This window comes from Scyliorhinus torazame, chromosome 1, assembly GCF_047496885.1.
Source record: "Scyliorhinus torazame isolate Kashiwa2021f chromosome 1, sScyTor2.1, whole genome shotgun sequence".
Taxonomy (NCBI): domain Eukaryota; kingdom Metazoa; phylum Chordata; class Chondrichthyes; order Carcharhiniformes; family Scyliorhinidae; genus Scyliorhinus; species Scyliorhinus torazame.
Window position 1 is genome coordinate 415,307,786 of NC_092707.1, and position 26,854 is coordinate 415,334,639.

Sequence of the window (26,854 nt, forward strand, 5' to 3'; positions counted from 1 at the left end):
TCGTCAGATTCATTAGTGCACCGACTGTCAGATTCTCGTCACAAATCATTTTCCCTGCTCAATGTCTCTGTCCAGCTCACAGGAAAAAGCCTCTCGCCGACAAATATTGAACACTGTAAAAATCAATCTCACACAAAACACAGCCCAGAAAATCCAAATTAAATGTATGGAAAAGAAGGCAACTGTGCAGTGACTGCAACGGCTTTGCTGCATTTTGTCTTGTGTGTACTTACCACAGCCCTCAGTCTGTGAAGGAGCAGAGAGAGAATCTGGGTCCCAATCAGCTTCTAAAACCCAGCCTCCTCCATTACATCACATCTCCACCACCTGATTGGCCCACCACCGGCCTGAACAGTGATTGGCCACTGGATTAAAGGCTGGGCCTTGGTGTTGAACCGTCCTGAGATCCAGCATCATCCCCCTCAGAATCCACAGGGGCCCAGTGAGAAGTTATACTGTGACGTGTATGGGCGAGGTCAGGAGATCCACACCGCCAGTGTTCCACGGGAGAGACTCAAGTCTCGCAGCCGGACCCCCCCCACCCCGATAAAATGATCAATCGCCAACTGACCCCTCATCCCAGTCCCTTTTAGATTCCTGGGTGCTGAGTGAATTGAGGGATAATGAGGGATATTGATGAGGGAGATCAGCTATGATTGTATTGGATGGTGGAGCAGACTCGAGGGGCTAAATGCCCTTCTCCCGGTCCTTATTTGCACCTTGCTATTCCTCCATTTATAAGTGGGTAAGAGCCCTACTTCCTGATTGGAGAGTGGTGTTTCATATCATTCAGGCTAAGATGTTTCCGTTCGGACAGCATAAAGCCCGACTCGAGACACAATAAAGCCATTAAATCTCACAAGAGGCCTCTCGCGAGGCGAGTGACGCTCGGGACATCACGGGAGATCTAATGAGATCCTGTGAGACGTCGCGATCTGAAACTCGCCTCGCTGGCCTGGTCCAGATTTGCATATTTAAGTGAGCAGTTAGGTTCACTTGAAGATGACGGCGCCAGAGTCTCTCAAGGCCGGTATCGAACACCCACGCCTGGATGATCTTGCCGCGACGCCAACACAAACGTGGACCAGGTGTAATGGCACACTGGGAGGGGGGTTCCCAGAGCATTGGAGGCCCCCCTGGGACATCGGGGCCCCCAAGCGGTCGGCCTCTGAGCAGGTTCTCCAGCTGCCACACAGTCACCTTGACACTGGGAGGGGGCACAGCCAAGGCGCCCAGGTGACACTGCCAGAGATCAGGCCTGGGGGGCCCTATCCTTATCAGGTGGGGTGAGAGGAGCTTAAGAACTTCCTAACAGGTAAGATGACTATGTGGGGGGGTCGGATCAGTAGGTTTGCGGATGACACAAAGATTGCCCGGGGGGTTAACAGTGAGGCTGAGGGTCTTGGGGTACAGGAAGATGTAGACGGGATGGTCAAATGGGCAGAGAATGAAATGAAATGAAAATCGCTTATTGTCACAAGTCGGCTTCAAATGAAGTTACTGTGAAAAGCCCCTAGTCGCCACATTCCGGCGCCTGTTCGGGGAGGCTGTTACGGGAATCGAACCGCGCTGCTGGCCTGCCTGGGTCTGCTTTCAAAGCCAGCGATTTAGCCCTGTGCTAAACCAGCCAGAGAAGTGGCAGATGGAATTTAACCCTGGAAAGTGTGAGGAGTTACACTTTGGAATGAGTAATTTGACAAGGAAATATTCAATGAATGGCCCCACACTGGGAAGTCCTGAGGAACAAAGAGACCTTGGCGTGTTTGTCCATAGATCTCTGCATGCAGAAGGGCAGGTTAATCAGGGGGTGAAAAAGGAATACGGGACACTTGCCTTTATCAATCGTGACATAGATTACAAAAGCAGGGAGGTCATGTTGGAGTTTTCTCGAACTTTGGTGAGGCCACAGCTGGAGCACTGTGTGCAGTTCTGGTCACCACATTATAGGAAGGATGTGATTGCACTGGAGGGGGTGCAGAGGAGGTTCACCAGGATGGTGCCTGGGGTGGAACGTTTAAGTTATGGAGAGAGGTTGGATAGGATTGGGTTGTTTTCGCTAAAGCAGATAAGACTGAGGGTGACCTGATCGAGGTGCACAGGACTATGAGGGGCATGGACAGTGTGGACAGGGAGCAGCTGTTCCCCTTTGTTGAAGGGTCAGTTATGAGGAGAGATAAGTTCAAGGTGAGGGGCAGGAGGTTTAGGGGGGGGTTTGAGGAAAAACCTGTTTACCCAGAGGGTGGTGACGGTCTGGAACGCACTGCCTGGGAGGGTGGTGAGGGTCTGGAACGCGCTGCCTGGGAGGGTGGTGAGGGTCTGGAACGCGCTGCCTGGGAGGGTGGTGAGGGTCTGGAACACGCTGCCTGGGAGGGTGGTGAGGGTCTGGAACGCGCTGCCTGGGAGGGTGGTGAGGGTCTGGAATGCACTGCCTGGGAGGGTGGTGAGGGTCTGGAACGCGCTGCCTGGGAGGGTGGTGAGGGTCTGGAACGCGCTGCCTGGGAGTGTGGAGAGGGTCTGGAACGCACTGCCTGGGAGGGTGGTGAGGGTCTGGAATGTGCTGCCTGGGAGAAAGGTGAGGGTCTGGAACGCACTGCCTGGGAGGGTGGTGAGGGTCTGGAACGCGCTGCCTGGGAGGGTGGTGAGGGTCTGGAACGCACTGCCTGGGAGGGTGGTGAGGGTCTGGAACGCACTGCCTGGGAGGGTGGTGAGGGTCTGGGATGCGCTGCCTGGGAGAAAGGTGAGGGTCTGGAACGCACTGCCTGGGAGGGTGGTGAGGGTCTGGAACGCGCTGCCTGGGAGGGTGGTGAGGGTCTGGAACGCACTGCCTGGGAGGGTGGTGAGGTTCTGGAACTCAACGCCTGGGAGGGTGGTGAGGGTCTGGAACGCGCTGCCTGGGAGGGTGGTGAGGGTCTGGAACGCGCTGCCTGGGAGGGTGGTGAGGGTCTGGAACGCGCTGCCTGGGAGGGTGGTGAGGGTCTGGAACGCGCTGCCTGGGAGGGTGGTAAGGGTCTGGAACGCGCTGCCTGGGAGGGTGGTGAGGGTCTGGAACGCACTGCTTGGGAGGGTGGTGAGGGTCTGGAACGCACTGCCTGGGAGGGTGGTGAGGGTCTGGAACGCGCTGCCTGGGAGTGTGGAGAGGGTCTGGAACGCACTGCCTGGGAGGGTGGTAAGGGTCTGGAACGCACTGCCTGGGAGGGTGGTAAGGGTCTGGAACGCGCTGCCTGGGAGGGTGGTGAGGGTCTGGAACGCACTGCCTGGGAGGGTGGTAAGGGTCTGGAACGCGCTGCCTGGGAGGGTGGTGAGGGTCTGGGATGCGCTGCCTGGGAGGGGGGTGAGGGTCTGGAACGCGCTGCCTGGGAGGGTGGAGAGGGTCTGGAACGCACTGCCTGGGAGGGTGGTAAGGGTCTGGAACGCGCTGCCTGGGAGGGTGGTGAGGGTCTGGGATGCGCTGCCTGGGAGGGGGGTGAGGGTCTGGAACGCGCTGCCTGGGAGGGTGGTGAGGGTCTGGAACGCACTGCCTGGGAGGGTGGTGAGGGTCTGGAACGCGCTGCCTGGGAGTGTGGAGAGGGTCTGGAACGCACTGCCTGGGAGGGTGGTGAGGGTCTGGAACGCACGGCCTGGGAGGGTGGTGACGGTCTGGAACGCGCTGCCTGGGAGTGTGGTGAGGGTCTGAGATGCGCTGCCTGGGAGGGTGGTGAGGGTCTGGGATGCGCTGCCTGGGAGGGTGGTGAGGGTCCGGGATGCGCTGCCTGGGAGGGTGGTGAGGGTCTGGAACGCACTGCCTGGGAGGGTGGTGAGGGTCTGGAATGCACTGCCTGGGAGGGTGGTGAGGGTCTGGAACGCACGGCCTGGGAGGGTGGTGAGGGTCTGGAACGCACTGCCTGGGAGGGTGGGAGAGGCGGGTTGCCTCAGATCCTTTAAAAAGTACCTGGATGGGGACTTAGCCGTCTTAACATTCAAGGTAATGGGCCAAGTGCTGGCCAATGGGATTAGGTCGGCAGGTCAGGTGTTTTCCATGTGTGGGTGCAGACTCGATGGGCCGAAGGGCCTCTTCTGCACTGAATTATTCTGGAGTTCTCTGGGGTGGGGGGGGGATCACAGTCATGGTAGGGGGTCCAGAGATTAGGTCGGGATTGAAACATGGCGCTCCGATCTGGAGCTGACGAGCTGAGCTCAGTGCAGGAACTGGAGGTAGGTGCGGCCTGGGCGAGGCTTTCCTCCCTGAGAAACACCTCGCTAAACACACCCACAGCGCACTCCTTCTCCATTAAATCACGCACACCAATTCTATCAGGAAGGTGTTTGGGGCTTGGACGCAGGGGGGAGATCAGGTTGAAATTAACTCTCTGCCCAACCCTTACACCCGCACCCTCACCCCACGTTCACCCCTACCACCTCACCCTTACCGCACCCTCACCCCACGTTCACCCCCTACCACCTCACCCTTACACCCGCACCCTCACCCCACATTCACCCCCTACCACCTCACCCTTACCGCACCCTCACCCCACGTTCACCCCTACCACCTCACCCTTACCGCACCCTCACCCCACGTTCACCCCCTACCACCTCACCCTTACCGCACCCTCACCCCACATTCACCCCTACCACCTCACCCTTACCGCACCCTCACCCCACATTCACCCCCTACCACCTCACCCTTACACCCGCACCCTCACCCCACATTCACCCCTACCACCTCACCCTTACTGCACCCTCACCCCACATTCACCCCCTACCACCTCACCCTTACCGCACCCTCACCCCACATTCACCCCCTCACCCTTACCGCACCCTCACTCCACGTTCACCCCCTACCACCTCACCCTTACGCCCGCACCCTCACCCCACACCTTCACCACCCACACCCTCACCTCCACACCCTCGCCCCCTCACCCCCCACACCCTCACCCCCACACCCTCACCCCCACACCCTCACCCCGACACCCACACACTCCACTCTCACCACCCTCACCCTCACCCCCACACCTTCACCACCCTCACCACCCCACCCTGCTCCCTCACCACCCTCACCCTCATCACCCACACCCTCACCACCCTCACCCCTTACCCCCACACCCTCACCCCCACACCCTCACCACCCTCACCCCCTTACCCTCACTCCCACACCCTCACCACCCACACCCTCACCACCCTCACCCCCTTACCCCCACACCCTCACCCTCACTACCCACACCCTCACCACCCACACCCTCACCACCCTCACCCCCTTACCCCCACACCCTCACCCCCACACCCTCACCACCCACACCCTCACTCCCACACCCTCACCACCCACACCCTCACCACCCACACCCTCACCCCGACATCCACCCACTCCCACTCCCACTCCCACCCTCGCCACCCTCCCCATTCCCTCACCACCCACACCCTCACCCCGCCACCCACCCACTCCCACTTCCCCCGCTCTTTCAAACCCACGCTCTCACCCCGTCCACAAACCCCATTCCCACTCACACCCATACTCTCACCTCCTGGGCCCTACCCAATCCCAACCCCCCTCCTCACTGCCTTTGCATCAAGTCCCCCCTCCCTACCTGCCCTATCGCTGCTCATCCCCTTCCTGCCCGGGTGCTCTGTGTCGGGATGGGCTGGGACCAAATATGGTGCCAGGTTCCATGTGGTGACTGCGGGCGTGAGTCATTTTATGGATGGTCAGCAGCATATTAATCCAGAAAGAGAGAGTCAGCTCCCTGCTTGGGTGGTGGGGAGGGGTTTCAATCACTGCCCCTGGGTTCATCACTGCTGCCTCTGGGGTCAATCACTTTCCCTGGACCTCAATCACTGCCTCTGGCGTCAATCGGTGCCCCTGGGGGTCAGTCACTCCCTCTGGGGTTAATCAGTGCCCCTGGGGGTCAGTCACTCCCTCTGGGGTTAATCAGTGCCCCTGGGGGTCAGTCACTCCCTCTGGGGTTAATCAGTGCCCCTGGGGGTCAGTCACTCCCTCTGGGGTTAATCAGTGCCCCTGGGGGTCAGTCACTCCCTCTGGGGTTAATCAGTGCCCCTGGGGGGGTCAGTCACTCCCTCTGGGGTTAATCAGTGCCCCTGGGGGGGTCAGTCACTCCCTCTGGGGTTAATCAGTGCCCCTGGGGGGGTCAGTCACTCCCTCTGGGGTTAATCAGTGCCCCTGGGGGGGTCAGTCACTCCCTCTGGGGTTAATCAGTGCCCCTGGGAGTCAGACACTGGCACAAACCTTCCCCTGTCAATGCTCCGAGCATCTCAGATGGGTTCCCCCTTGGCGAGCCCTGTTGAAATTCCCAGATTCTCCAATTATTTATTCATTTATTCCGAAGCTGAGTGCTGTGGGTGATGTCATTTGTTTTCCTGCTATTTCTATTGTAATTGATCAAAGTGGAGGAGGAGACAGATCACTTCCTGGCTCTGGCTGTGTATTCCACGCTGACCGAAGGTTTCTCATTGGGTTTTTGTGGACTAAGCTGTTGTCTGATCTCAGATTTTCAGGAAATCCATCATTGACAGCAGTGACATCATCATTGCAGGGAATCACAAGGCAGGGTTCATTCCAGTTCATTCCTGGACACATTCCAGCCTCCATTGAGACCTGTGCACCTTCTTATTCACTGCAACTGACGTCCTCCTGTCCTCTCTGAGCTCGCTGAACCGCACCTGACTCCCAATCCGGCTCCGTCATTGGCAGCCGTGCCTTCAGCTGGCTGGATCACCAGCTCTGGAATTCATTCCCTGAACTACACTGTCTCCCTTCAGTCACTTTTCACCATTCCAGCCATTCCTCTTTGACCAAGCTTTTCCTCACCCGATCTGATATCTCCTTGTGTGTCGTGGCCTCATATTTTGTTTTAGAATTTTCTTGTGAAGCCCCTTGGGACATTTCATAAACTCTTTGTGTGGAATGTGGGCTTCGCTGACGAGACCAGCAGTTATCGCCCATCCCTACTAGCCCTTGAGGAGGTGGTGGTGAGCTGTCTTCTTCAACCATATGGTGTAGGTACACCCATTGCGCTGTTAGGGAGGGAGTTCCAGGATGTTGCCCGAGAAGGAGCAGTGATATATTTCCCTGTCAGGGTGGTCAGTGACTTGGAGGGGAACCTCCAGCTGGTGGGATTCCCAGGTTTCTGCTGCACTTGTCCTTCTAGATGGTAGTGGTTGTGGGTTTGGAATGTGTTGTCTAAGGAACCTTGGTGAGTTACTGCAGTGCATCTTGTAGATGGTACACACGGCTGCCACTGTGCGTGGTGGTGGAGGGAGTGAATGTTCATTAGCTTCACTAGCTCTACCTACTCTGTTTGAACCAACAATATCAATATGGTCTGTGGCCAATTCAATTGTTTAGCTACATCTCAAATGTGATTTAAAAAAAAGGCTTTCACATCTTTCTCGTCAAACCTTAAAGTGTTTGAATATATGTAAACATATCCCCACTGGCTTTTTACTGGTTTACCCCTTCCTTAAACTTTCCTCAACCTCTGCCTTTAACGCCAACATTCTAAGCGGATAATTTGTAGTTTCATTTTCTCAATGTTCAAATCCTCTCTCATTTTATTTTGCCTCCCTCCTTTCTGCTCTCTCCTTGTATTTTTCCTTTGCCTTTAATTCCGATTCAAGCTGTCAGGTTCTTTATCATGTTGCAATTGTTTAATTTGTCATTGAATTTTAGCTAATTCCAATGATTCAGACTGTGTTTCTGGCAAATTTAAATGCTGACCCATTTCTGAATTATTTCCACCTTCCTCACGCTTTTAAGTAAAGTCAACTGCAGCTTGACCGGAAAATCCAAAATCTTTGTTTTAACCACCCTTTGCAAATCTACCAGAGTGACCTCTTCCACACCCAGGAAAGCCTTGGTCACTGAAAGAGCCACGTTACCCGTCACTTCCTATTTCAACTGCCAAGTATCAACACCTGAAAAAAAGCACAAGTTCCTCACGCACGCTCTCTCTAAACTCAATAATCCCAAACCAAACTAGGAATTATACTTTTTAATCCAGTTAAGAGCTCCCACTGTTGTTGAGATATCAGACAAGAACCGCAAACAATTCATAAAACTGTGCAGAAAGGACACTTCACCCCAGGAGTGATGACTCTGCCCAATAGGTATCTTTTATGTTCAAACAAACTTTAATTTAAAAACAGAATTAACCACATTAACAGAAAAGAAATAGGTTTGCATTTATCAGTTAAATAGTTCTTAAATAAAAGGAAAAACTTGAGCTTACTATCTACACCTGCTACTAATTCCAATTCAGCAACCCAATACAATTCAAATGCCACTTATTAAAAAGTTAACAGATTACTTGCGTATCTGTGTGGATATTTTTAGAGAGAGACACACTTTCAAAAGCAGATCCAGTTCACGTCTGTCTTGTCAGACTCAATTTCCGATGGCAAACTGCTGTTCAATTTAAAATCTTACAACAGGCTGCAAAACTACAGACAGACTTGGTTCCTCCCATTAATTGCATCATTTGTATCCCAGTAAATTTAATGACCTTCTTAGCTCGGACTAAATAAAATCCCTCATGAATTGTCTACAATCCAGTGAATCTTCATCAATCATAACAATAGCCCTTTATCTCTAACCAAGTAAGTTATTGGGTTAGGGTGGAAGTGAGGGCTTAAGTGGGTCGGTGCAGACTCGATGGGCCGAATGGCCTCCTTCTGCACTGTATAACCTATGTTCCATGTTCTATGATTAACAATAAGTGAGATTATGACCAGAAGAGAATGGGGACCAAGTGCCGCATTTGCTCTTCATGTCTCAAACTTTATTTTGAGAGATTTTGAACAACCTCTTATTTTTAAACAGGTTTTCCCACAAGAGGAAACATCCTCTCCACATGCACCCTGTCAATACTCCGCGGGGTCTTCAAGGTTTTAATCAAGTCGCCTCTCACTCTTCTAAACTCCAGTGGATACAAACCCAACCTCTCCAACCTTTCCTCATAAGACAACCCGCTCATTCCTGGTATTAGTCTAGTGAACCTTCACTCAACTGGTTCTAACACATTTACATCTTTCCTTCAATAAGGAGCCCAACACTGTACACAATACTCCAGATGTGGTCTCACCAATGTCCTGTACAACTGAATCATAACCTCCCTACTTTTGTAATCAATTCCCCCTCACAGTAAACAGTAACATTCTATTAACTTTCCTAATTACTTGCTGTGTCTGTACACTACCAGCATTTTGTGATTCATGCACTCAGACACCCAGATCCCTCTGTAACTCAGAGCTCTGCAATCTCTCACCATTTAGATAATAAGCTTCTTTTTTACTCTTCCTGCCAAAATGAAGAATTTCACATTTTCCCCACATTGTGCTCCATTTGCCGGATCTCTGTCCACTCACTGAACCTATTCCTGTCTCTGTTTAGCCTCTTTGTGTCCTCTCCATGCTTTACTTTCCTACCTATCTTTGTGTCAACAGCAGATTTAGTAACCAGAGGCGAGATTCTCCGACCCCCCCACCCCCCCGGCCGGGTCGGAGAATCGCCGGGGCCTGGCGTGAATCCCGTCCCCGCCGGTTGCCGAATTCTCCACCACCGGATATTCGGCGGGGGCGGGAATCGCACCGCGCCGGTTGGCGGAGCCCCCCCCCCCGCGATTCTCCGGCCCGGATGGGCCGAAGTCCCGCCGCTAAAATGCCTGTCCCGCCGGCGTAAATTAGACCACCTACCTTACCGGCGGGACAAGGCGGCGCGGGCAGGCTCCGGGGTCCTGGGGGGGGGGCGCGGGGCAATCTGTCCCCGGGGGTGCCCCCACGGTGGCCTGGCCCACGATCGGGGCCCACCGATCCGCGGGCGGGCCTGTGCCGTGAGGGCACTCTTTTCCTTCCACCTCCGCCACGGTCTCCACCATGGCGGAGGTGGAAGAGACCCCCTCCACTGCGCATGCGCGGGGATGCCGTGTGCGGCCGCTGACGCTCCCGCGCATGCGCCGCCCGGAGATGTCATTTCCGTGCCAGCTGGCGGGGCACCAAAGGCCTTTTCCGCCAGCTGGCGAGGCGGAAATTCGTCCGGCGCCAGCCTAGCCCCTCAAGGTTGGGGCTCGGCCCCCAAAGATGCGGAGCATTCCCCTGACCTTCAGTCCCTCCATCCAAGTCACTAATATAAATTGTGAGGAGTTGAGACCCCAGCACGACCCTGTGGCATACCACACGTCACACCGTGCCAACCTGAAAAAGATCAATTTGTACCAACTCTTTCCTGTTAGCTAACCAATCTTCAAGCTGTGTCAGTAGGTTACCCCCTGCAGCATAAATCTTTATTTTCCACAATGGCCTTTGATGAGGCACTTTCTCAAATATATTCTGGAAATCTAAGTCCAGTGCATCCACCGGTTCCCCGTTATCCACAGCACATGTGATTCCTTGGTAGAATCCCAATAAACAGGTTAAACGTGATTTCCCTTTCACAAAACCATGTTGACTCTGCCTGATTACCCTGACTTTTCCAAGTGCCCTGCTATAATATCATTAATCGTGGCTTCTAACATTTTCCCTCTCTTAGACATTTGGTTAATGCACCTGTAGTTTCCCACTTTCTGTCTCCCCCGCATTTGTGAATAAAAGAGTTATATTTACTGTAAGACCATCAGATGTAGGAGCAGAAATCTGCCATTCGGCCCATCGAGCCTGCTCCGCATTCACGATGATCATGGCTGATCTGAATCTTCCAATCTAATGGAACCTTTCAGAATCAAGGGAATTTTGTAAAATTAAAATCAAATCATCAACTATCTCACAAAGGGTCATCTGGACTCGAAACATTAGCTCTTTTCCCTCCCTACAGATGCTGCATTTCCTCTGGTTTCAGATCCCAGCATCCGCAGTAATTTGCTTTTATGCTTGCATCAACTATCTCATTTGTCACTTCTTTCAAGGCCCGAGGATGATGTCCATTTGGGTCCACCCGGGTTTTGGCAATTTGCTCAGTACCACTTCCCTGGTGATTGGAATTTTCCTGAGGTCCTGCCAGGGTTCCAGGCTGCTAGGCTGGTAGTGACAGGGTGCCCGGGTGTCAGGTTGGCATTGCCAAGGCCTAGGGCTTGAGGGGGGCCATGCCCATGAAAGGGGGATGAAGGGGGATGAAGGTGGGGGAGGGGGCACATGAAAGGCACCATCAACCAGGGGCTGGTTTAGCACACTGGGCTAAATTGCTGGCTTTGAAAGCGGACCAGCAGCGCGGGTTCAATTCCCGTAACAGCCTCCCCAAACAGGCGCCGGAATATGGCGACTAGGGGCTTTTCACAGTAACTTCATTGAAGCCTACTCGTGACAATAACCTGGGGACTGGGAAAAAACAGTCAGTGCAGGGATCCCCTGCGGTCGTTCCCCTGAGAAACAAGTATACCGCTTTGGATACTTGTGGGGGGGACGACTTACCAGGGGTAAGCCATGGGGTACGGGCCTCTGGCACGGAGTCTGTCCCTGTTGCTCAGAAGGGAAGGGGGGAGAGGAGCAGAGCATTAGTAATTGGGGACTCTATAGTCAGGGGCACAGATAGGAGATTTTGTGGGAGCGTGAGAGACTCACGTTTGGTATGTTGCCTCCCAGGTGCAAGGGTACGTGATGTCTCGGATCGTGTTTTCCGGGTCCTTAGGGGGGAGGGGGAGCAGCCCCAAGTCGTGGTCCACATTGGCACCAACGACATAGGTAGGAAAGGGGACAAGGATGTCAGGCAGGCTTTCAGGGAGCTAGGATGGAAGCTCAGAACTAGAACAAACAGAGTTGTTATCTCTGGGTTGTTGCCCGTGCCACGTGATAGTGAGATGAGGAATAGGGAGAGAGAGCATTTAAACACGTGGCTACAGGGATGGTGCAGGCGGGAGGGTTTCAGATTTTTGGATAACTGGGGCTCTTTCTGGGGAAGGTGGGACCTCTACAGACAGGATGGTCTACATCTGAACCTGAGGGGCACAAATATCCTGGGGGGGAGATTTGTTAGTGCTCTTTGGGGGGTTTAAACTAATGCAGCAGGGGCATGGGAACCTGGATTGTAGTTTTAGGGTAAGGGAGAATGAGAGTATAGAGGTCAGGAGCACAGATTTGACGTCGCAGGAGGGGGCCAGCGTTCAGGTAGGTGGTTTGAAGTGTGTCTACTTCAATGCCAGGAGTATACGAAACAAGGTAGGGGAACTGGCAGCGTGGGTTGGTACCTGGGACTTGGATGTTGTGGCCATTTCGGAGACATGGATAGAGCAGGGACAGGAATGGATGTTGCAGGTTCTGGGGTTTAGGTGTTTAAGTAAGCTCAGAGAAGGAGGCAAAAGAGGGGGAGGTGTGGCGCTGCTAGTCAAGAGCAGTATTACGGTGGCGGAGAGGATGCTAGATGGGGACTCTTCTTCCGAGGTAGTATTGGCTGAAGTTAGAAACAGGAAAGGAGAGGTCACCCTGTTGGGAGTTTTTTATAGGCCTCCTAATAGTTCTAGGGATGTAGAGGAAAGGATGGCGAAGATGATTCTGGATATGAGCGAAAGTAACAGGGTAGTTATTATGGGAGACTTTAACTTTCCAAATATTGACTGGAAAATATATAGTTCGAGTACAATAGATGGGTCGTTTTTTGTACAGTGTGTGCAGGAGGGTTTCCTGAAACAATATGTTGACAGGCCAACAAGAGGCGAGGCCACGTTGGATTTGGTTTTGGGTAATGAACCAGGCCAGGTGTTGGATTTGGAGGTAGGAGAGCACTTTGGGGACAGTGACCACAATTCGGTGACATTTACGTTAATGATGGAAAGGGATAAGTATACACCGCAGGGCAAGAGTTATAGCTGGGGGAAGGGCAATTATGATGCCATTAGACGTGACTTGGGGGGGATAAGGTGGAGAAGTAGGCTGCAAGTGTTGGGCACACTGGATAAGTGGGGCTTGTTCAAGGATCAGCTACTGCGTGTTCTTGATAAGTATGTACCGGTCAGACAGGGAGGAAGGCGTCGAGCGAGGGAACCGTGGTTTACCAAGGAAGTGGAATCTCTTGTTAAGAGGAAGAAGGAGGCCTATGTGAAGATGAAGTGTGAAGTTTCGGTTGGGGCGATGGATAGTTACAAGGTAGCGAGGAAGGATCTAAAGAGAGAGCTAAGACGAGCAAGGAGGGGACATGAGAAGTATTTGGCAGGAAGGATCAAGGAAAACCCAAAAGCTTTCTATAGGTATGTCAGGAATAAGCCAATGACTAGGGAAAGAGTAGGACCAGTCAAGGACAGGGATGGGAAATTGTGTGTGGAGTCTGGAGAGATAGGCGTGATACTAAATGAATATTTTTCGTCAGTATTCACTCAGGAAAAAGATAATGTTGTGGAGGAGAATGCTGAGCCCCAGGCTAATAGAATAGATGGCATTGAGGTACGTAGGGAAGAGGTGTTGGCAATTCTGGACAGGCTGAAAATAGATAAGTCCCCGGGACCTGATGGGATTTATCCTAGGATTCTATGGGAGGCCAGGGAAGAGATTACTGGACCTTTGGCTTTGATTTTTATGTCATCATTGGCTACAGGAATAGTGCCAGAGGACTGGAGGACAGCAAATGTGGTCCCTTTGTTCAAAAAGGGGAGCAGAGACAACCCTGGCAACTATAGACCGGTGAGCCTCACGTCTGTAGTGGGTAAAGTCTTGGAGGGGATTATAAGGGACAAGATTTATAATCATCTAGATAGGAATAATATGATCAGGGATAGTCAGCATGGCTTTGTGAAGGGTAGGTCATGCCTCACAAACCTTATTGAGTTCTTTGAGAAGGTGACTGAACAGGTCGACGAGGGTAGAGCAGTTGATGTGGTGTATATGGATTTCAGCAAAGCGTTTGATAAGGTTCCCCATGGTAGGCTATTGCAAAAAATACGGAGGCTGGGGATTGAGGGTGATTTAGAGATGTGGATCAGAAATTGGCTAGCTGAAAGAAGACAGAGGGTGGTGGTTGATGGGAAATGTTCAGAATGGAGTACAGTCACAAGTGGAGTACCACAAGGATCTGTTCTGGGGCCGTTGCTGTTTGTCATTTTTATCAATGACCTAGAGGAAGGCGCAGAAGGGTGGGTGAGTAAATTTGCAGACGATACTAAAGTCGGTGGTGTTGTCGATAGTGTGGAAGGATGTAGCAGGTTACAGAGGGATATAGATAAGCTGCAGAGCTGGGCTGAGAGGTGGCAAATGGAGTTTAATGTAGAGAAGTGTGAGGTGATTCACTTTGGAAGGAATAACAGGAATGCGGAATATTTGGCTAATGGTAAAGTTCTTGAAAGTGTGGATGAGCAGAGGGATCTAGGTGTCCATGTACATAGATCCCTGAAAGTTGCCACCCAGGTTGATAGGGTTGTGAAGAAGGCCTATGGAGTGTTGGCCTTTATTGTTAGAGGGATTGAGTTCCGGAGTCAGGAGGTCATGTTGCAGCTGTACAGAACTCTGGTACGGCCGCATTTGGAGTATTGCGTACAGTTCTGGTCACCGCATTATAGGAAGGACGTGGAGGCTTTGGAGCGGGTGCAGAGGAGATTTACCAGGATGTTGCCTGGTATGGAGGGAAAATCTTATGAGGAAAGGCTGATGGACTTGAGGTTGTTTTCGTTGGAGAGAAGAAGGTTAAGAGGAGACTTAATAGAGGCATACAAAATGATCAGGGGGTTGGATAGGGTGGACAGTGAGAGCCTTCTCCCGCGGATGGATATGGCTGGCACGAGGGGACATAGCTTTAAACTGAGGGGTAATAGATATAGGACAGAGGTCAGAGGTAGGTTCTTTACGCAAAGAGTAGTGAGGCCGTGGAATGCCCTACCTGCTACAGTAGTGAACTCGCCAACATTGAGGGCATTTAAAAGTTTATTGGATAAACATATGGATGATAATGGCATAGTGTAGGTTAGATGGCTTTTGTTTCGGTGCAACATCGTGGGCCGAAGGGCCTGTACTGCGCTGTATTGTTCTATGTTCTATGTTCTATAATAAGCGATTTTCATTTTTCATTTCATCAGGGCTGAGGAATAAACTGAATGGGGGTCCTGAGAGGGGGGGCCGGTAGAGGGGTGCGCTGGTTTGGGGGCGGAGGGTGGTATTGTTGTGGGTGGAGGAAAATCTCACTTTGGACCAGTGCATCCTTCCAAAAGGATTCCCCGGTCTCTGAGGAGCCGTCTGGCCGGTTGCCCCGGTCTCTGAGGAGCCGTCAGCTCCGCACGGCTAATAAACATTTCTGCGTGTGTGCCAAATGGGAGAGTAACTCCCCAGGGCCCAAAGAAATGTGTACGGGTCCAATCTAACGGCCGCATCCGGCTCGAGACCCCACCCGGCCGGTAAATCTGACCAGAGGCCTCTTGTGGGATTTACCCGGCTCGTTACGCCTTGTGAGACCCTGCAGCATCCCGCGAGGTGTCACAATCTCGATCCCGCCCAGACTGGACGGGATTTAAGGGCCCCAGAAAAGATTGGTGGATGAAGGGGGGAGGGTCGTGAAAGCCGGGGGGGTCGGTTGAAAAGGGGGGGGCAGAGATTGGGGCAAATTTCTAAAACGCCCGGATCGTGGTCCCTGATGGGACAGAGAGTCGGGCGTCGGGGGGGAAATCAGGATTGACGTGTGCGTCGACCTGGTGACGATGCTCCGATACCCCAGTGATGACGGGATCGAGGTCCAGCCCCGTGTGCAATGGGGGATGTAAATTGATGTGTCTCAATGACCCATTTGCATTGATTTAGCCGGCCCTCCCGTGGTTCTCCATTCCCCGCGTCCGGGAATCACGTGGGCCTCTGGAGCACCTGTGGTCTCTACCAGCATGGCCCTGGCTCATGCCGGCCCAAGCAGGCAACTCCCCTAAGGTGTCACCCTCTTGACCCACTGTCAGGTCCACCATGCCAGGGGTATGCTAGTATAGACCATCTGAGCCCATCCAGACCCCCACCCCCGGGGACCCTGGGGAAATGTGAGGTAATGCATTTTGGAAGGGCTAATGCAGGTAGGGAATATACAGTGAATGGTAGAACCCTCAAGAGTATTGAAAGTCAAAGAGATCTAGGAGTACAGGTCCACAGGTCATTGAAAGGGGCAACACAGGTGGAGAAGGTAGTCAAGAAGGCATACGGCATGCTTGCCTTCATTGGCTGGGGCATTGAGTGTAAGAATTGGCAAGTCATGTTGCAGCTGTATAGAACCTTAGTTAGGCCACACTTGGAGTATCGTGTTCAATTCTGGTCGCCACACTACCAGAAGGATGTGGAGGCTTTAGAGAGGGTGCAGAAGAGATTTACCAGAATGTTGCCTGGTATGGAGGGCATAAGCTATGAGGAGCGATTGAATAAACTCGGTTTGTTCTCACTGGAACGAAGGAGGTTGAGGGGCGACCTGATAGAGGTATACAAAATTATGAGGGGCATAGTCAGAGTGGATAGTCAGAGGCTTTTCCCCAGGGTAGAGGGGTCAATTACTAGGGGGCATAGGTTTAAGCTGAGAGGGGCAAGGTTTAGAGGAGATGTACGAGGCAAGTTTTTTACGCAGAGGGTAGTGGGTGCCTGGAACTCACTACCGGAGGAGGTAGTGGAAGCAGGGACGATAGGGACATTTAAGGGGCATCTTGACAAATATATGAATAGGATGGGAATAGAAGGATACGGACCCAGGAAGTGTAGAAGATTGTAGTTTAGTCGGGCAGTATGGTCGGCACGGGCTTGGAGGGCCGAAGGGCCTGTTCCTGTGCTGTACATTTCTTTGTTCTTTGACCCCAGGCAATTGGGGGACTCCCCCGAGAGGCCCCTGCAATAGGAAGCCAACCCCAGGGACCCCATGAATAGTGAGACCTTCGTCTGGACTGCATGAGAAAGGACATACCCCCACAGGGACCCCCTAACTAGCGGACCTCTCCACGGATCGCCCTCCCCACAGACTCCCCCCCCCCCCAGGAAAGAGACCGCTGTCTGGAGGCTGGAGAGCAGTCCAGGCAGGGGCAGTGTAAACTATAACAGGTGTAATACTGAACTGGAAGTTCTGCGTGTCCATTCCTGAAGAGGAACAGCTGTGACCAGCGTTTCAGTCCCACAGATCCTGAAGCTGGAAACCATTCCTAACTTTCTAGTAGTGGGCTGTAATCGACAGCTTCCACTCCAACTACAGCTGTGATTCATTCATCTCAGTTGAATGTGCAGTTGATGTGGTGTATATGGATTTCAGTAAAGCGTTTGATAAGGTTCCCCACGGTAGGCTATTGCAGAAAATACGGAGGCATGGGATTGAGGGTGATTTAGAGATGTGGATCAGAAATTGGCTAGCTGAAAGAAGACAGAGGGTGGTGGTTGATGGGAAATGTTCAGAATGGAGTTCTGTCACAAGTGGAGTACCACAAGGATCTGTTCTGGGGCCGTTGCTGTTTGTCATTTTTATCAATGACCTAGAGGAAGGCGCAGAAGGGTGGGTGAGTAAATTTGCAGACGATACTAAAGTCGGTGGTGTTGTCGATAGTGTGGAAGGATGTAGCAGGTTACAGTGAACTCACCAACATTGTGGGCATTTAAAAGTTTATTGGATAAACATATGGATGATAATGGCATAGTGTAGGTTAGATGGCTTTTGTTTCGGTGCAACATCATGGGCCGAAGGGCCTGTACTGCGCTGTATCGTTCTATGTTCTATGTTCTATCTCCCTTCATGGATCAATGACTTCAAGTGCTGACACCCCAATGTTTCCAAGCATCAACCACATCGAAGAGAGGTAAGTGCATTCCAAGCACTCAAGCATGTGATTGGATTGCACTTAACATCTGGGGCGGGGCTCCTTCAGTTGGGCAATGCCCCGCAACCCTCTCCCCCCCACCCCCCACCCCCAACCCCACCACCATCCCCTATAGTATTCTCCATGGGGAGAACAAAACGTGTGCATATTCAAATGAGCCAATTGTGAGGGTGTTGGTGTGTGGAGGTGTGTCAGTGTGTGTGAAGTAAGTGTGTGTAAATATGTGTCAGTGGGTGTGCGCGAGGGTGTGTGTGCAGATGTGGCAGTGTGTGAGGGTCTGTGTGTGTGTCAGTGTGTGTGAGGGTGTGTGTCAATGTGTGTGTGAGGGTGTGTGTCTGTGTAGATGTGTGTGTGTAGATGTGTGTGTGAGGGTGTTGTAACCACGTAAAATGGCTGATTCCCGATTAGAATGGTCAAACCCCGATTTAAAATGGCGAACGGAAGAGGCTGATGGGAAAATCAGCCAACAGGACTCAAACGGACAGCTGCAGGTAAAACAGTGTATTCGCCTCTGGGGGAATCCAGTCAGACAGATACCTGCAGCCATCAACACAACAACACCCCAGCCATCTGCATTTTAATCAGCCATCCCCGGGAACAATTGCTACACATTAGCAACTCAAAGCCGACCCAGACCTTTCGGCGCCAGCAGGAGCTGACACAAAGAAAGGTAAACACCCCTTGATCAAGGAATCGCTCCAGTATTGGAGCATATCGAACCAAGTGATTGGGACCAAGTCCAATCACTTGGAACCAAGTACAAGGTCCGTCCCGAGAGGCGGGAAGCCCCTGGGGACTATAAGAATAGGGGCCAAGTTCAACTCGACCCTTCTTCTCCAGCTCGCAACCTTCGAGACCCTTCTACAAGAGAACTGTAAGTTTTACTCCAGCGATCGCTACCAGATAGGCGCTCCTAATTATCGACTTGTACCAGCTTTTGAATCCCGCAGGCTCAGAACCAATTCGAAAGACCATTTGTTTCCCTGACCTGGTGGGCCATTTCCTAAGTTAAGTATTGGCCTGTTAGTGGTAGGTAGTAGTCTAGAAGTAGAATTATTGTATAAGTATGAATTGCTGTTTATAATAAATGAGCGTTGATTTAACTCTTACTAAGCGGTGTGTTGCATTATTAATCATTACTTGGACTTGAACCACGTGACGGTATCAGAAAGATACCTGGCGACTCATGAGCAAAGGTGACAGAATAAGAATAAGTAAACTAAGGCTAAAACGAGCAACATTTTGGCGACTCTGGTGGGACGCGATCTAGAAGTGGAAAACCACTCTGGGAGAACACAAGAAATTTTGAATTAGAAACCCAATTGGAAACAGAAAACCACAAGTGTTCAAGCAGTTCTGATTAATAGTCATAATTCGGAAGTGTGTGTATGCATGCGTAACTAACAGGGCTATAAGGTAAAACTGATAGATTTTTGTTGCGTCAAAACTGTCAGAAGTCTGTATTTTCGGAAATTAGCGCAAGCCGTACCCGCATCTACGACACCGCCTTAGCCCCCTGTTCCAAATTTAAACAAAGCAAGCGGATAGGAAAGATGGCCATGCAGGCAATGCAATGCCTCATGAACCCCGAGGAATTTGCGGTCGCAGCGACCAGCAGCAGTAGAGTGGGACAGTGTCCCATTTGGGAAGAGGAAATCCGGAAATATCTCAAGGCCAAAGGATGGCCCATGTGGAATGATTTCTGCGATAATGAAGAATCAGGTCCCGGGAGTATAGGGCATACTTGGTGGGAGAACCTGAGTGAGATACATAAAAAGAGCTTAGCGAAAGCTCACAAGCCGATGGCAATAGTGTCCTGTCTGGCACAATTGCGAGGCACAGAGGAGGTTGTCAGGACGCTCCGCAAAGAAGTAGAGAGCATACATCGGATGAGTAAAGTCGATGTATGCGAAGTTGAGAAAGAGAATTTAGAGTTAAGGAGGAAATTAGCAGCAAAGGATGAAGAGGTGGCTGACGCCAAACGGGGTCACCAGTCTTGTCTGGCGCATTTAAGCAGTTTCCAGTCACAGTATGAAAAGGCCTATCAGGACACGCAGCGTGCAGTCCTGGTAAGGAAAGAAACAGAAAAGCAGGTGGAGACGCTACAGAAGCAATGTAGTGATCTCAAGGCAGCCTTGGGAGTGCTCCACGCTGCAACCACAGAACAAAGACAGAGCACCATAGACCACGCAAAGTGCCGGAAGCAGATTGCAGACCGGCAATCACTGCTTTCTGTCCAGAAAGGATTTCAGGAAACCTTTTTTTTTTTTTTTCATAGAATTTACAGTGCAAAAGGAGGCCATTCGGCCCATCGAGTCTGCACCGGCTCTTGGAAAGAGCATCCTACCCAAGGTCCACACCTCCACCCTATCCCCATAACCCAGTAACCCACCCAACACTAAGGGCAATTTTGGACACTAAGGGCAATTTATCATCGCCAATCCACCTAACCTGCACATCTTTGGACTGTGGGAGGAAACCGGAGCACCCGGAGGAAACCCACGCACACACGGGGAGGATGTGCAGACTCCGCACAGACAGTGACCCAAGCCGGAATCGAACCTAGGACCCTGGAGCTGTGAAGCAATTGTGCTATCCACAATGCTACCGTGCTGCCCAAAGCCTTTGGGGAAAAGTTAGACCAGGAAGACGGCCCTGACTGGGAAGAGTTACAAGAAACAGCACAGAGATATGTTCAGGGAACATGTGCGCAGGGAAAGCCCCAAAGGAGAAAAGCACCCCAACCCCCCACACAGCAGGTAGTTCAGGCTCCAATGAACCCTGTAACAACCCACCGCACAGCCACATCGGATGAGGCGGAATATCTATATTCCACCCCCTGACAGTGACCCAATTACGGGACGCGTGTGCAAAGATCACACCGTTCCTCCCCGCCGCAGACCCCCACCATTTCTTTGCCACCGTCAAACATCAGGCGAACATGTACGGCCTGGACGAGAGAGAGCATGTAAAGCTCATGGTTCTAAGTTTGGATCCATTGGTAGCAGCAGCCCTTCCCGACCCACAGAACGTAGGAGGAGGCACCCTTGCAGAAATGCATACCGCGATCCTGGATGCGATCGGATATAACCGGGGTGACCCCGTAGATGGCCTCAATAAGTGTAGGCAGAAGAATTATGAGCACCCCACAGTGTTCACAGGACGCTTGTGGATTCACTTCACAGCCATTTTTGGAGACGGAGACCGTGCCCATTTGTCCCCAGACAATATGGCCAAATGGACCCGCACCCTTAGCTCCTATGTCACAGATGCAGGACAGAAAGCCTATAATAGTTTTGATCTCTCAGAAGAGGCCCATAACGAGAAGTGGGTGGTTAAAAGATTGTCCCGCGTTTGGGAACAGTCTGTTCACAATAGACCCGCCGCTAAAACCACCGAGGAAAAGCAAGCTGCCGCAGACATGCAGGCAGTAAAAGCCACACCTCACAACCCCGCCTGGGTAAATGAGGGAAAGAACAGCCCCCCACCCAAGTCACAAGAATGTTACAACTGCGGACAGTTGGAACATTTTGCAAAAGAGTGCAATGGCCCCAGAAAGCCACAGAGAGCCCAACAGACAGGCACTCTGAGTAAGAAAAAGGCAGAGCCCATCCATAGCGTTAGCGCCCATTCAGATCAGACGGACTTGACCGGAACGGACTGATGGTGTACGGGCTCCCCCAGTTGGGTCTGCGACACCCTTTGGGATAGGTCAGGACGACCCGTAGTCGCAGCGAAAATTCGTGGACAGCCTATCGAATTTCTTTGGGATACAGGAGGGTCCCGCACCACCTTAAATTCCTCCACCCTATTTCAATAGGACCCGTGGCCCACTACAGCCACTATCACCCTCAGCGGCTTTACAGGCCACTCACAGCAGGGACACATCACAGCCCCTGTACCCATTCAAATAGGAAACATTACCACCAAACACCCTGTAGTTTTAGTAGACCTGCCCCACACAGCAGAACACATTCTGGGAATTGACTTTATGAATTCCCACCACCTATCATTCGATCCAGTCAACCAGTGCGTCTGGAAGATGGCAAAATCCTCTAGAGCCCCCGCAACGCTCAATATAGGGGACTATATGAACAAAATTAGCGCAGTGGGCGAGTTTTGGTTCAACCCCACCACGCTTAGCACGGACCGACAGGTTAGGGCAGTCCTGCAAAAAAACAGGGCAGCATTCGCGACCCACAAGCACGACTGTGGACGGATGACTGGCTCCGTACAAGTAACAGGACCGGACCCAAGACCCCAAAAGCAGTACGGATTCCCCCTAGAAGCAGAGGGGGAAATCCTAAAAGTTATAGAGAGCTTATTAGAGCTTTGGTTTTGAAAACAAAATGAGGGAGTCACACATAGTGACCAATTATAAGGGAATAATTGGCCCCAAAGGACAGACACACTAGCATACCATATATTAAACAAAGATAGTTACAGATACTATGCTTGTTTCCACAGAACTCCAGAAGCTCCAGGATCGGAGAAAACAAAGAGAACACACAGAAAGAAAAGGAAAGAGGACAGCCATGAGGACCCCCTTCATCGTGATCAACATCTTTTTCTTGGGCATTTGGTTGCGCGTGAACGCGAACCCCATTACTTCAAACCCCCCAGCCGTTAATGTTTCACTGCCGCGCAGTACCCAGAGCCCAGTCACCAACGACACCACATCATCTTGGTGTGCCAGGTTCATAACCGGGTACTCCCTGTCCTACGTGATCGAAGCACTGTTAGCGTTGGCGATACTCTGCTGTGTAGTGCAGACTATGCGCCTACGTAAATGGAGGAGAGCGTACCGCGCTCGAACCCCGGTATATAGGATCAGATCCCCTATATTCGGTTACGACCAGTTCCCCGACCCCCGCGATCTATAACAAAATAATAAAGTGCATTCACTTGCGTTATTGCTGTAAATAAGGAGATGTACAAAACCTTTCATGAAAAACCTTGTATGATCCTGAGCTTGACTGTCAAGCCAGGAAAGATTATATGGAATGATGTGAGTTTGTTGTATGTTTGAGGTCAGGACGACCCGTAGTCGCAGCGAAGGTTAGGGGACAGCCGATCAAGCTTCTCTGGGACACAGGAGGGTCCCGCACCACCTTAAATTCCTCCACCCTTGGTAAGGACACGTGGCCCACTACAGCCACTATCACCCTCAGCGGCTTCACAGGCCACTCACAGCAGGGACACATCACAGCCCCTGTACCCATTCAAATCGGAATCATTAACACGAAACACCCCGTAGTGTTAGTCGACCTGCCCCCAACAGCAGAGCACATTTTAGGGATCGACTTCATGAATTCTCACCACCTCTCTTTCGATCCAGTCAACCAGTGTGTCTGGAAGAGAGTGAAATCCGCTAGAGCCCCCGCAACGCTCAATATAGGGGACTATATGAAAAAAATTAGCGCAGTGGGCGAGTTTTGGTTCAACCCAACCACACTCAGCACGGACCGACAGGTTAGGGCAGTCCTGCAAAAGAACAGGGCAGCATTCGCGACCCACAAGCACGACTGTGGACGGATGACTGGCTCCGGACAAATAACAGGACCGGACCCTAGACCCCAAAAGCAGTACGGATTCCCCCTAGACGCAGAGGGAGAAATCCTAAAGGTTATAGAAAGTTTATTAGAGCAGGGCGTCCTAAGATCGGTAGCCTCAACTAATAATGCCCCGATTTGGCCAGTAAGGAAACCCGACGGATCATGGCGCCTGACCATTGATTATTGGGAACTCAATAAAGTCACCCCCGCAGCAGCCCCCACCGTTGCAACAAGTCCCGAGACCATGCTCAAGCAGGGACTCAATTCCCGATATTTCACGGTTTTGGACGTCAGTAATGGATTCTGGTCCATTCCATTGGCAAAGGCGTGCCAGTACAAATTTGCCTTCACTTTCAGAGCGCAGCAGTACACGTGGACATGCCTGCCACGAGGCTTCCACAACTCCCCCTCCATTTTCCACCGACAGCTGGCAAATGGACTAGCGAAATGTTCTCGCCCCGAATGTCTGGTACAGTATGTAGACGATCTACTACTGCAGACAGACACCAAGGAAGAGCACATTGAGCTTCTGTCCGAACTCCTGGAATTACTACATTCCATTGGCTGTAAAGTCAACCCCAAAAAGGCCCAAATATTGGAAGAGAAAGTGGTATATTAGGGTACTATCATCACACACGGCAAACGCGAGATCGAGCACAAAAGGATTGACTCGATCGCTAAATTGCCCCTTCCCCAACACGTTTCAGCTCTCCGGTCGTTTTTAGGACTGGTTGGCTACTGCCGAAACCACATTGACGGTTTCGCCAGCAAGGCAGCGCCCCTCTCGGACCACCTAAAGAAAGGAGCCCCCTGGGAGTGGCTTCCGCAGCACACGGATGCTGTGGAATCACTAAAACAGGCACTCATAGCCCCCCCAGCACTACAAGTTCCAGACCCGCTTTCCCCTTACGCCATAGAGGTAGCAACCACAGACCGCATCCTTTCAGCCGTGCTCCTACAGGAACGGCACGACCAGCTAAGACCCGTCTTATGCCTCCCAAATTTTAGATGCTGTGGAGCAGGGATTCTCAGCCTGTGAGAGGCACCTGCTCGCAGTTTTCTGGGCAGTCCAGTACTTCTCATACATTACCGGACTGAACCCCATCACCAGTTTGACCGAGCACACCCCCACCCAACTTTTACTAGACGGACGGTACCGTCAGCCAAATCCGCGCTGCTAGGTGGACCCTTCTCTTAAGGACGGGACATCACAGTCAAACGGACCAAAACACACACCTACTTAGCGGACAATCTACAGTACCCCGGAACCCCCCATGAGTGTGAAATCATCTCGCCCCACCATAATACAGGCCCCTTTATAGCTAAAACACCCCCCAGAAAACTAGCCACTCCATCTCAAAGCCCCCCTCACCCGGACACGTGGGACCCCATCAGGATTTATGTGGATGAATCTTCCACAGTCCTGGATGGGCAACGCATAACAGGTTGTGGGATTTATGTGGAGGACGCGCAGGGACGCGCCCTCGAGGAAATCGCATTAAAATTACCCGGACACTTCGGCGCGCAGGCAGCAGAGCTTGCGGCCATCGCTTACATTATAGAGCACCCCGATTCCTTCCCCAGCCCAGCAGACATATATTCAGACAGTCTATACGTTTGCAACAGCCTCACTGAATATCTGCCCCTCTGGGAAACAAGAGGATTTGTTTCCGCGGATGGGAAACCCCTCCCCTCAGCCCCATTACTCCGCCATATTTTGCAAAAAGCCAAGGACAGGACTTTTGGCATTATAAAAGTCCGCAGCCACCATCGTTCCTCCCCCCCTGGAAATGTAAAAGCCGACGCACTGGCTAAAGCAGGATCCAGGCATGGGTACTTTTGGAAGCCCCCCGAGAGCGCCCCAGTGAGTGCGCCAGTGAGTGCAGTTCAGGTCACGCAGACTAGGATCGAAGATCTAGTAGAGGCCCAGAAGCAGGATAGCGCTCTCACTGAGATCGTGAAAGGGAAGTTTCCAGCCTCATCCGAGAGGTACAGAAATGCAACAACCACACATGATGGTGTGGTGTTAAGGGACACCCTTTATGTAGTTCCTGAGCAGGATAGGATCCAATTAATCTGTTTATTCCATGACGGCCATGGACACCAGGGAATCTAACCCACCGCAGCCCACCTCAAACAGCTTTGTTAGTGGCCAAATCTCAAGGAAGATGTATCCCATTCCATTGAGAATTGCCTCATCTGTGCACAGAACAACCCAGATAGATATGCCAAAAAGGCACAACTCAGCCACACCCGACCCGTTAACGGCCCCTGGACTAACCTCCAGATCGATTTTATAGGTCCATTGCCCCCCTGCAGGAATGGCTATAAATATGTTCTGGTGGTCATAGACACTTTTACAAAGTGGGTGGAAGCATTTCCAGCCCGCACCAACACCGCGAAAACCACAGCCAAGATCCTAACCCACCACATCTTCACAAGATGGGGACTCCCCCGCAGTATTGAATCGGACCAAGGTTCTCACTTTACGGGACGGGTCATGCAGAACGTCCTCACAATATTTGGCATAATCCAAAAATTTCACATTGCGTACCACCCTCAGTCGAGTGGTACAGTGGAGCGCATGAATCGGACCCTAAAAACCACCCTCCGAAAAATGGTCCAGCAGAACAACACCACTTGGGATTCTGTCCTCCCCTTTGCGCTGATGTTTTTGCGTAACACTGTTTCCACCTCCACAGGTTACACCCCACACACCCTCATGACCGGACGCCCCATGAAAGGGACAAAGTACTTGTTAGGTTTAGACCATGAGAAAGCCGTGGAGCAATTACTTGCAAATGTAAAAACGGCTCAGGTAGCAGCCGCTGTTAAACTGGGCACCAAAAGACAACAGAGCACGGCCTGTTTTGCTAAGGCAGTACATGCAACGGAGTATAATATAGGACAAGTGATGTTGTCTGTGTATAACCCCAGCACATTCCTGTCTCCGAAATACTCGGGTCCATACTCCATTACGGATAAAGTTAGCCCATCGGTATATAAAATCAAATACCCAAATGGTAAGACTGCCTGGTTTCATATTAACCAGTTGAAGGTTTATTGAGCTCAGTCAAACCACGCCCACCACGTCATGCTTGACGCAGCAGACCACACCCCGCCCACAGCCCACGTAGCCAGTCCAACCCCCACCACGTCCAGCCCAGACACTGACTCGCCACCGACTCCACCCCCAAAATCTACACTCCGCCCCGGAACGCCCACAGACTGCAGCAGCAGAGACAGCGACTGTGACTCTGACGATGACCACAGCACGCCTCCCTACTATCCCCATACAACCGGACCCACACCCAGCGACTCCGATTTCGACTCCAGTGATCCCTTCATGATCACTTTTCGAAACAAATCCCACCACCGACCACCGAACCACACGGACGACCCCGGCTTTGTCCCCACCCAACTTGACAATACGCATAGGCACCGCGACAACGCCTATAGACTCGTCCGCAACGACGAGAGCAACCCCAACTCACAACACGCAGCCCTTTCCGCCCTAATCCACTCCAGAGTTTGGCACCCGGGAGAAGGTGACGACCTCGGGTCTGACTCCCAATCCGCCAACCCCTTTGC

At 51.9% G+C, this 26,854-nt stretch overlaps 1 protein-coding gene across 5 annotated transcripts in view; it reads right to left on the bottom strand.

The window, feature by feature from the left end:
* Window positions 1-26,854, bottom strand: part of LOC140428567 (stathmin-4-like) — a 290,346-nt gene that overhangs the window by 222,715 nt on the left and 40,777 nt on the right. For 2 of the 5 annotated variants that reach the window (XM_072515234.1, XM_072515191.1), the window contains exon 1: window positions 234-326. The exons of the other annotated variants lie outside the window; for them this stretch is intronic. The gene's annotated coding sequence lies outside the window, so the exon portion shown is untranslated. Of the gene's footprint in view, window positions 1-233; window positions 327-26,854 lie in introns of those variants that run through there. 5 annotated transcript variants of the gene reach the window in all.